Here is a 10,898-nt window from a genome sequence, read left to right on the forward strand (position 1 = left end):
CAAACTTTTCATGTAATTTAAAATTTTGAAGTTACGTTAAAGTAAATGACAGATATTTATAAAATATCTAAGTAATTTCTTTTCATTTTTTAAATAAATTTTTGTGGAGATGAAGTCTTATGATATTGCCCAGACTGGTCCCAGACTGCTAGGCCCAAGCAATCCTCCCGCCTCAGCCTCCCAAAGTGCTGGGATCACAGTCCTGAGCCATTTCTAAATAAGATAAAATGCTGAAACATTAATTGTTAAACATAACTTCAAGCTTATTTATTTTTGACTTCTGAAATATTATAAAAACACAAAAGATATTTGGGTCTGTTAAGAAAATGTCCTATACCACATTAGAAATTGTTCTGTAAAAATATGTTTTTAAGTATTATAAAACGTACATTCAGGGGATGTTTATATATAACAGTCCAAAAAAGTACTTATTCCTGAGTTTTTACTAAAAATTAAGGTTTCTAAAATTAAAGTCCTAATCAATATATTTAATTATGTGTACAAAATATACGAAAGCTAATTTTTGCAAGAGAAAAAATATGTGGTTTCAATAATAATGGGAAAAAGAGAACGTTCTTGTCCTAAGATAAAATGACTGACTGTTCCAATATTAAAAAAAAAAAAAAAAAAAAAAAAAAACAGAAAAGTGTAGGGCAGTGATGAGACCTTAAGAAAATAATGGAAGACCTAAGCAAGTTAGGGAGGGTTTATGAAGGATGGTTTTGTGAAGGGAGTTTTGTGTGTGATTACATTGCCTGGATTCAAAAAAATGTTTCTAAGTTTTCTAAAAATTAAACACTGACATCAGGGGTACGATGGCACAGGGCTGGAGACTGATCTTCTATGTTTGAAACAGAAAGCTTTTCTTAAAATGTTGATCTGCTCCTAGTAAAACAAACAAACAAACAAAAAAAACATTACAGGGGTTTAATTCTGAATTCTGTTGAATTTTCAATCATCTTCTAAATTACACCTTTTTTCTATTTTAAATGTTCTACATAATTTCAACTTAGAAGTGCTATCTTCCTCATTCAAAATGATAATTTCCTTTCTCAAGGTAGAGTTTTCCTCCTAAAGCTTTTCAGACTTATGTCTCAGGGGTTCAGCTTTTTTCACATCTCACTACATGTGACTCACAGGTCATGCGTCACTGCCTTCTGCTCTTCTTCCTTCAAAAGGTACATCTTTTTGCTTTACTAAAGTGGTGACTGTCCCCTTCAACATTTGTCAGTTCCTGCAGCTTTTTCTTTTTTTATTTCAGACTCTGCTCTTGCGGCCTGACCCAGAAAGTTTGTCTTAAAGGCCTAGAAGGACAACGTGTCCTCTAGTGTAAGTTGACTCTGTACTCAGCTCTTCCTGATGTGTCTAAATTGTTCTATGTAACCAGACAATTTCATATGCTTTTACTTTTTCTAAAAGCCATGCATTCCATTGCCTAAGGTATTGGTTTTCTTGTTTACCTTTTTCTCCTATAATATGGTATACATTCCTAACCTGGGACATAATCTTCTTGTGTCTAATTAGCTTCGTATGAGGTTTGCCTTCCAGGTTATCCAAATAGGCTTCCCATAAAGACAAGCTGTTATACTGCAGGAGGCTTTTCTTTACCTTTTAAGTAATCTGCCTAAGAAATAGAGATTTCAAGTTTTAAGGTAGTTTTTTTGCCAGACAGAGTATTGAGCACCTGTAGTTCCAGCTACTCAGGAGGCTGAGGCAGGAGAGTTGCTTGAGTCCAGGAGTTCAAGGCCAGCCTAGGCATCATAGCAAGACCCCTATCTTTCTTTAAAAAAAAAAAAAAAAAAAAGATAACTTCTTGTGCTTTGTGCTGTTGTTATTAAGGTTTGGGGAAACTATTAGTTTATTAATATTAATAAACTAATATTAGGTGTTTTGAAAGCCATCCCTAACACAAGTATAAGGTTTTTATTTTCTCTCAGCTATGTAACATTTTATATTTACTTTTAAAGTATTTTTATTATCCTTCTGATTCAATAAATGACTGTTATTTCAAAATGACATTTGATTCCACTTATTATTGTTGTTATAATTATTTCATAAACATAAGGCTCACCCTGTCACCCAGGCTCAAGTGCAATGGCATGATCATAGCTCAGTGCAGCCTTAAACTACTGAGCTCAAGGAATCCTCCTACCTCAGCCTCCTAGGTAGCTGGGATAACAGGTGCAAGATGCAGTGCCTGGCTCATGATTCTATTTCAATTAAATGTTTTAAGCCTTTTTAACATCTTTGACAAACTTCCCTAAAATAGAATTCTAATTTAAGTCTTTTTAACCTAACATTGACCTTGGGATTTTCTAGTTGGGCCCCTAGAAAGTCTCAAAGGATGTATCTCTCATGAGGTTTATTTAATATGTTTAATTGTATGAAAAGCACTGTCAAATAACAAAATGATATTAAACCTCTTCTTCTTTTTTTTTTTTTTTTTTTTTTTTTTTTTTTTTGAGACAGGGTCTCACTTTGTCACCCAGGCTGGAGTTCTGTGCCATGAACATGGCTCACTGAAGCCTCAACCTCCCAGGCTCAAGCAATCCTGCTACCTCAGCCTCCCGAGTAGCTCAGACTACAGGTGTGCACCACCACACCCGGCTAATTTTTGTAATTTTTTGTACAGACTGGGTTTTGCCACATTGCCCAGGCTGGTCTCCAACTCCTGAGCTCAAGCAACCCACCTGCCTTGGCCTCCCAAAGTGCTGGAATGACAAGCCTGAGACACTGCACATGGCATAAACATATTTTAAGTTATATTCACAAGGATGTTACTGACAGAAATCTTCATCTTCTAAAGATTATATGAAATTTATAAAAGTCTGATGGTCCTGGTGTTATGCTGTCAGTCATGATTCTCATTTTTGTCTTAAAATGCTGTTTGCAATACAAATGACAGAATTCCTTTTCAAAAGTTGAACTTACATCAGATTTTAAGCATGGCTATTCTAAGTTTTTATCATCTACTGTGTTGATTCTTCTCTAAAGGCATCTGCAATCAGATTCATAAGACTCTTAAAAGTACTCTTAAATGCAGGTTTTTAATTACTTTAAGATCAATGGACTAGGGTAAAGCGTGATGGCTCATGTCTGTAGTTCCAACAGTTTGGGAGGTCAAGGCGGAAAGATCACTTGAGGTCACGTGCTCGAGACCAGCCTGGCCAACACAGCAAAACCCAAGCTCTACTGAAAATACAAAAATTAGCCAGTTATGGTGGCGTGTGCCTGTAATCCCAGCTACTCAGGAGGCTGAAGCACGAGAATTGCTTGAACCTGGGAAGTGGAGGTTGCAGTGAGCCAAGATCACACAACTGCCCTCCAGCCTGGGCAACAGAGTGAGACTCTGTCTCAAAAAAAAAAAAAAAGTGAAGCAAGAAGAGAAGTTTAGAGAAAAAAGAGTAAAAAGAAATGAACAAAGCCTCCAAGAAATATGGGATTATGTGAAAAGACCAAGTCGATGTCTGATTGGTGTGCCTGAAACTGACAGGGAAAATGGAACCAAGTTGGAAAACACTCTGCAGGATATCATCCAGGAGAACTTCCCCAACCTAGTAAGGCAGGCCAACATTCAAATTCAGGAAATACAGAGAATCCCACAAAAATACTCCTCAAGAAGAGCAACTCCAAGACACACAATTGTCAGAGTCACCAAAGTTGAAATGAAGGAAAAAATGTTAAGGGCAGCCAGAGAGAAAGGTCGGGTTACCCACAAAGGGAAACCCATCAGACTAACAGCAGATCTCTCGGCAGAAACTCTACAAGCCAGAAGAGAGTGGGGGCCAATATTCAACATTCTTAAAGAAAAGAATTTTCAACCCAGAATTTCATATCCACCCAAATAAGTTTCATAAGTGAAGGAGAAATAAAATCCTTTACAGACAAACCAATGCTGAGAGATTTTGTCACCACCAGGCCTGCCCTACAAGAGATCCTGAAGGAAGCACTAAACATGGAAAGGAACAACCGGTACCAGCCATTGCAAAAACATGCCAAAATGTAAAGTCCATTGATGCTAGGAAGAAACTGCATCAACTAATGAGCGAAATAACCAGCTAATATCATAATGACAGGATCAAGTTCACACATAATCAAGTTCACACATAATATTAACCTTAAATGTAAATGGACTAAGTGGTCCAATTAAAAGACACAGACTGGCAAATTGGATAAAGAGTCAAGACCCATCAGTTTGCTGTATTCAGGAGACTCATCTCACATGCAGAGACACACATAGGCTCAAAATAAAGGGATGGAGGAAGATCTACCAAGCAAACAGAAAACAAAAAAAAAGCAGGGGTTGCAATCCTAGTCTCTGATAAAACAGACTTTAAACTATCAAAGATCAAAAGAGACAAAGAAGGCCATTACATAATGGTAAAGGGATCAATTCATCAGGAAGAGCTAACTATCCTAAATATATATGCACCCAATACAGGAGCACCCAGATTCATAAAGCAAGTCCTTAGAGACTTACAAAGAGACTTAGACTCCCATACAATAATAATGGGAGACTTCAACACTCCACTGTCAACATTAGACAGATCAACGAGACAGAAAGTTAACAAGGATATCCAGGAATTGAACTCAACTCTGCACCAAGCGGACCTAATAGACATCTACAGAACTCTCCACTCCAAATCAACAGAATATACATTCTTCTCAGCACCACATAGCACTTATTCCAAAATTGACCACGTAATTGGAAGTAAAGCACTCCTCAGCAAATGTAAAAGAACAGAAGTTATAACAAACTGTCTCTCAGACCACAGTGCAATCAAACTAGAACTCAGGACTAAGAAACTCAATCAAAACCGCTCAACTACATGGAAACTGAACAACCTGCTCCTGAATGACTACTGGGTACATAACAAAATGAAGGCAGAAATAAAGATGTTCTTTGAAACCAATGAGAACAAAGATACAACATACCAGAATCTCTGGGACACATTTAAAGCAGTGTGTAGAGGGAAATTTATAGCACTAAGTGCCCACAACAGAAAGCAGGAAAGATCTAAAATTGACACCCTAACATCACAATTAAAAGAACTAGAGAAGCAAGAGCAAACACATTCAAAAGCTATCAGAAGGCAAGAAATAACTAAGATCAGAGCAGAACTGAAGGAGATAGAGACACAAAAAACCCTCCAAAAAATCAATGAATCCAGGAGCTGTTTTTTGAAAAGACCAACAAAATTGATAGACCACTAGCAAGACTAATAAAGAAGAGAGAAGAATCAAATAGATGCAATAAAAAATGATAAAGAGGATATCACCACAGACCCCACAGAAATACAAACTACCATCAGAGAATACTATAAACACCTCTACGCAAATAAACTAGAAAACCTAGAAGAAATGGATAATTTCCTGGACACTTACACTCTCCCAAGACTAAACCAGGAAGAAACTGAATCCCTGAATAGACCAATAGCAGGCTCTGAAATTGAGGCAGTAATTAATACTCTACCAACCAAAGAAAGTCCAGGACCAGACAGATTCACAGCCGAATTCTACCAGAGGTACAAGGAGGAGCTGGTACCATTCCTTCTGAAACTATTCCAATCAATAGAAAACGAGGGAATCCTCTGTAACTCATTTTATGAGGCCAATACCATCCTGATACCAAAGCCTGGCAGAGGCACAACAAAAAAAGAATTTTAGACCAATCTCTTTGATGAACATCGATGCAAAAATCAACAGTAAAATACTGGCAAACCAAATCCAGCAGCACATCAAAAAGCTTATCCACCATGATCAGGTGGGCTTCATTCCTGAGATGCAAGGCTGGTTCAACATATGCAAATCAATAAACGTAATCCAGCATATAAACAGAACCAAAGACAAAAACCCCATGATTATCTCAACAGATGCAGAAAAGGCTTTTGACAAAATTCAACAGCCCTTCTTGCTAAAAACTCTCAATAAATTTGGTATTGATGGAATGTATCTCAAAATAATAAGAGCTATTTATGACAAACCCACAGCCAATATCATACTGAATGGGCAAAAACTGGAAAAATTCCCTTTGAAAACTGGCACAAGACAGGGATGCCCTCTCTCACCACTCCTATTCAACGTAGTGTTGGAAGTTCTAGCTAGGGCAATCAGGCAAGAGAAAGAAATCAAGGGTATTCAGTTAGGAAAAGAAGAAGTCAAATTGTCCCTGTTTGCAGATGACATGATTGTATATTTAGAAAACCCCATTGTCTCAGCCCAAAATCTCCTTAAGCTGATAAGCAACTTCAGCAAAGTCTCAGGATACAAAATCAATGTGCAAAAATCACAAGCATTCTTATACACCAGTAACAGACAAACAGAGAGCCAAATCAGGAATGAACTTCCATTCACAATTGCTTCAAAGAGAATAAAATACCTAGGAATCCAACTTACAAGGGATGTCAAAGACCTCTTCAAGGAGAACTACAAACCACTGCTCAGTGAAATAAAAGAGGACACAAACAAATCGAAGAACATTCCATGCTCATGGATAGGAAGAATCAATATCGTGAAAATGGCCATACTGCCCAAGGTAATTTATAGATTCAACGCCATCCACATTAAGCTACCAATGACTTTCTTCACAGAATTGGAAAAAACTACTTTAAAGTTCGTATGGAACCAAAAGAGAACCCGCATTGCCAAGACAATCCTAAGCCAAAAGAACAAAGCTGGAGGCATCACGCTACCTGACTTCAAACTATGCTATGAGGCTACAGTAACCAAAACAGCATGGTACTAGTACCAAAACAGAGATATAGACCAATGGAACAGAACAGAGACCTCAGAAATAAGACCACACACCTACAGCCATCTGATCTTTGACAAAACTGACAAAAACAAGAAATGGGGAAAGGATTCCCTATTTAATAATCGGTGCTGGGAAAATTGGTTAGCCATAAGTAGAAAGCTGAAACTGGATCCTTACATGAAAATTAATTCAAGATGGATTGGAGACTTAAATGTTAGACCTAAAACCATAAAAATCCTAGAAGAAAACCTAGGTAATACCATTCAGGACACAGGCATGGGCAAGGACTTCATGTCTAAAACACCAAAAGCAACGGCAACAAAAGCCAAAATTGACAAATGGGATCTAATTAAACTAAAGAGCTTCTGCACAGCAAAAGAAACTACCATCAGAGTGAACAGGCAGCCTACAGAATGGGAGAAAATTTTTGCAATCTACTCATCTGACGAAGGTCTAATATCCAGAACCTACAAAGAACTCAAACAAATTTACAACAAAAAACAAACAACACCATCAAAAAGTGGGCAAAGGATATGAACAGACACTTCTCAAAAGAAGACATTCATACAACCAACACACACATGAAAAAATGCTCATCATCACTGGCCATCAGAGAAATGCAAATCAAAACCACAATGAGATGCCACCTCACACCAGTTAGAATGGCAATCATTAAAAAATCAGGAAACAACAGGTGCTGGAGAGGATGTGGAGAAATAGGAACACTTTTACACTGTTGGTGGGACTGTAAACTAGTTCATCTATTGTGGAAAACAGTGGGGTGATTCCTCAAGGATCTAGAACTAGAAATACCATTTGATCCAGCCATCCCATCACTGGCTATATATCCAAAGGATTATAAATCATGCTGCTATAAAGACACATGCACACGTATGTTGATTGCGGCACTATTCTCAATAGCAAAGACTTGGAATCAACCCAAATGTCCATCAGTGACAGAATGGATTAAGAAAATATGGCACATATACACCGTGGAATACTATGCAGCCATTAAAAAGGATGAGTTTGTGTCCTTTGTAGGGACATGGATGCAGCTGGAAACCATCATTCTCAGCAAATTATCGCAAGAACAGAAAACCAAACACTGCATATTCTCACTCATAGGTGGGAATTGAACAAGGAGACCACTTGGACACAGAAAGGGGAACATCACACACTGGAGCCTATTGTGGGGAGGTGGGAGGGGGAAGGGACAGCAATAGGAGATATACCTAATGAAAATGACGAGTTAATGGGTGCAGCACACCAACATGGCACATGTATACATATGTAACAAACCTGCACATTGTGCACATGTACCCTAGAACTTAAAGTATAATAATAATAAAAAAAAAAAGAGATAATGGACTAAATAAATAACATTTCTAAAACTCTAATGAGAAAACTGATAGGTTCATAAAACTGTTAATCAAAATCAAGCAGAATAAAAATTGATAACATGAAATTGAATAACTGATAAAATTATGATTTTTATATCATTTGAAATATTGTTGATTCTTTACTTAAATGTCTTGTTTTCCAGATTTAAGAAAAGTTTCTCTCTTAAGCTATCTGTAGTTTAACAACAATTTGGTGAGGCAAATTTTCATGAACAAAGGTGAAAACATTTACTTATTCTTCCTACTTGATCCTTCTAAAATTTGGAAATTATTTGTGAGAACTTTTTATTTTATGACAATATAGTTATTCACATAAGTTCAATAAAATTCTGTTTCCTTTATAACAAGATGCAATTAAAAATGTTAATTATATTATCAGGGTTAGACTAAGTTATCATGTTTTAACTTATTTCCGGGTGCTGCAGATAAAATCAGAAGCCTGCCTTAATGTGACTTCCTAGTCTCAAAATTAAAAAAATGATAATAATAAGATACAAGGCCAGGCACATTGGCTCTTGCCTGTATTCCCAGCACTTTGGGAGGCTGAGGCAGGCAGATCACCTGAACTCAGGAGTTCTAGACCAGCCTGGGCAACATGATGAAACCCCATCTCTACTAAAAATACAAAAATTAGCCAGGTGTCATGGCAGGCACGTGTAGTCCCAGCTACATGGGAGGCTGACACTGGAGAATTACTTGAGCCCAGGAAGTGGAGGCTGCAGTGAGCCGAGATCGCGCCACTGCACTCCAGCCTGGGCGACAGGGTGAGACACTGTCACCAAAAAAAAAAAAAAAATACAATCTAAGATTCAATCACTGTTTTTACTACACTTATATAAATAATCAGGCCCAACCTGATAAAACTAAATTTGGTGTTACTCTGATTATCTTCAGTAAAAATTGGGATGTCTAGAATACACTCGTTATTGCTTTTGTATTGTAGTCCAGTACCTTGTTTTTGATTTTTTATTATCTGACTGTAGAAGAGACTGTATCCTAAATTCTTCTGAGTTCCTCCAATCCAATTTTCCCCAATGGAATTACTAAGCAGGAAATTACTCTTTCCTAAAGCCCTAAACTAAAACTAAACAACTTAACATACATTTCAAGGAACAAGACTCATGCCTGATGTATGGGTCCACACGGAGAGTTCACCAACCATCCCCGCCCCAATGCCATCATCAGATATTTGAACTACAAAACTGGCAACTTCATGCTATAGGCAGCTTTTCCCAAGACCGTCAAAATATAACTCCATAGGTAGTACAACTCCTACCCCTCTCATTGACTACCTTTTCCACTTCACAGGATAATGCTATAATTAAAATTTCACAAATTAGATACTGCTATGGGTAATTTGACAGAATCTGACCTAAAAAAATTCTTCAGTCCACCTAGCAAGTATCTTTGGCAATATTCTAGTAGAAATTTTTGTTCAAATTGTCCCTTTTCTAGAGTTGGCACTCTCTGCTTTAATTCAGCCCAGTCACGGAATGCTACACAATGACTGCAACAGGTCTCAATTTGATTTGTCTAGTTGGTTGCCTTGAGGCTTGGGGTTTTTGTTCAAAACCATTGTACAAATTAGATTTATTATATTGTTGCTGGTTGTTTTGTGTATTCTGCTCTGTAAGCTCTGTTTTATTGCCTGTCTAATCTTTGGAAAGCCAGTTCTCTGAACAGGACAATGTTAGCCCCACACTTCAAGATGATTGCTGATGCCTGCCAGAATAATGTTTTTAGCTTTGATTTCAAACTATTGCATTCACAATATTCCCTGGTGTAGCTGCACCTTGAGAGTGTAACTAATCAATTCCCTATTGATGAACATTTGAGTTTCTTCTAATCTCTGATTTTTGTAAATAAGGGTGCAATGAATGTTCTGTACACATTTGTCCAATTAAGCGGGTATTTCTGTAGGATAGGTTTGTAGTAGTATAATTCCTGAATCAGAGATTGTGTGCATTAAAAGAGATGTCATCAAATTGCTTTCTCTAAAGCTTGTACCTATTTATCTACTACCAGCAATGCATGAAAGTATCTTCTTCTAATCTGGTGAATTCTCACTCCAAAATTGCAGGATGCAAAAGCCTGCACTCCACTCTGTGCAGTGGGTCCTCAGAATTACCCGAGTTGTCCCTGTGCTCTTCAATCACTTTCTCCTTAGCTTTTCCTTTATTTTAACATTTTAAAACATTTCCATTGTGAATAGTATACATACTACAAGTTAAGAAAAACTTACATTTATAGCCTAAGGAATAATAATACACTAAAGCCCAAGCATCTACCATGTGGGTAAAGAAAGAGGACACTATCAGGGCCTTCAAAAGCCCCAGTGTGCTTCTGCCTTCCCTGACCCTTTAATAAACATCACCTGAACCTTTGTGGGAACCATTCTTTTTCCTTAGAGTTTCCACATAAGTTTGTGTGGAGGATTAGTACTGAGTCAGCATGATATGATAAAACTGTGATTCCCCCAAATTCTCTTCCTTTCCCATTTCCAGATCAGTGGGGGGCCAGAAGGGACCCTGTATGTGAGATCTGGAAGGGGGAAATGGAGCAGCAGTTTCATTCCGCTTCAGCTCAGGAAGGTCAGCGCAAGGCGCCAGACACCTTTATGGGTGTGTGTTTGGGTGGGAAAGAGAGAGAGGGAGGGACACTCACAGCAGGTGCTGCTGGCTGAGCTGGGAGAGCTCTCTGCCTTCCTGCTACCTGATCAGGGGGATTTGGTGAACTTACTCAAC

This window comes from Macaca fascicularis, chromosome 12 (genome assembly GCF_037993035.2).
Source record: "Macaca fascicularis isolate 582-1 chromosome 12, T2T-MFA8v1.1".
In the NCBI taxonomy this organism is placed as follows: domain Eukaryota; kingdom Metazoa; phylum Chordata; class Mammalia; order Primates; family Cercopithecidae; genus Macaca; species Macaca fascicularis.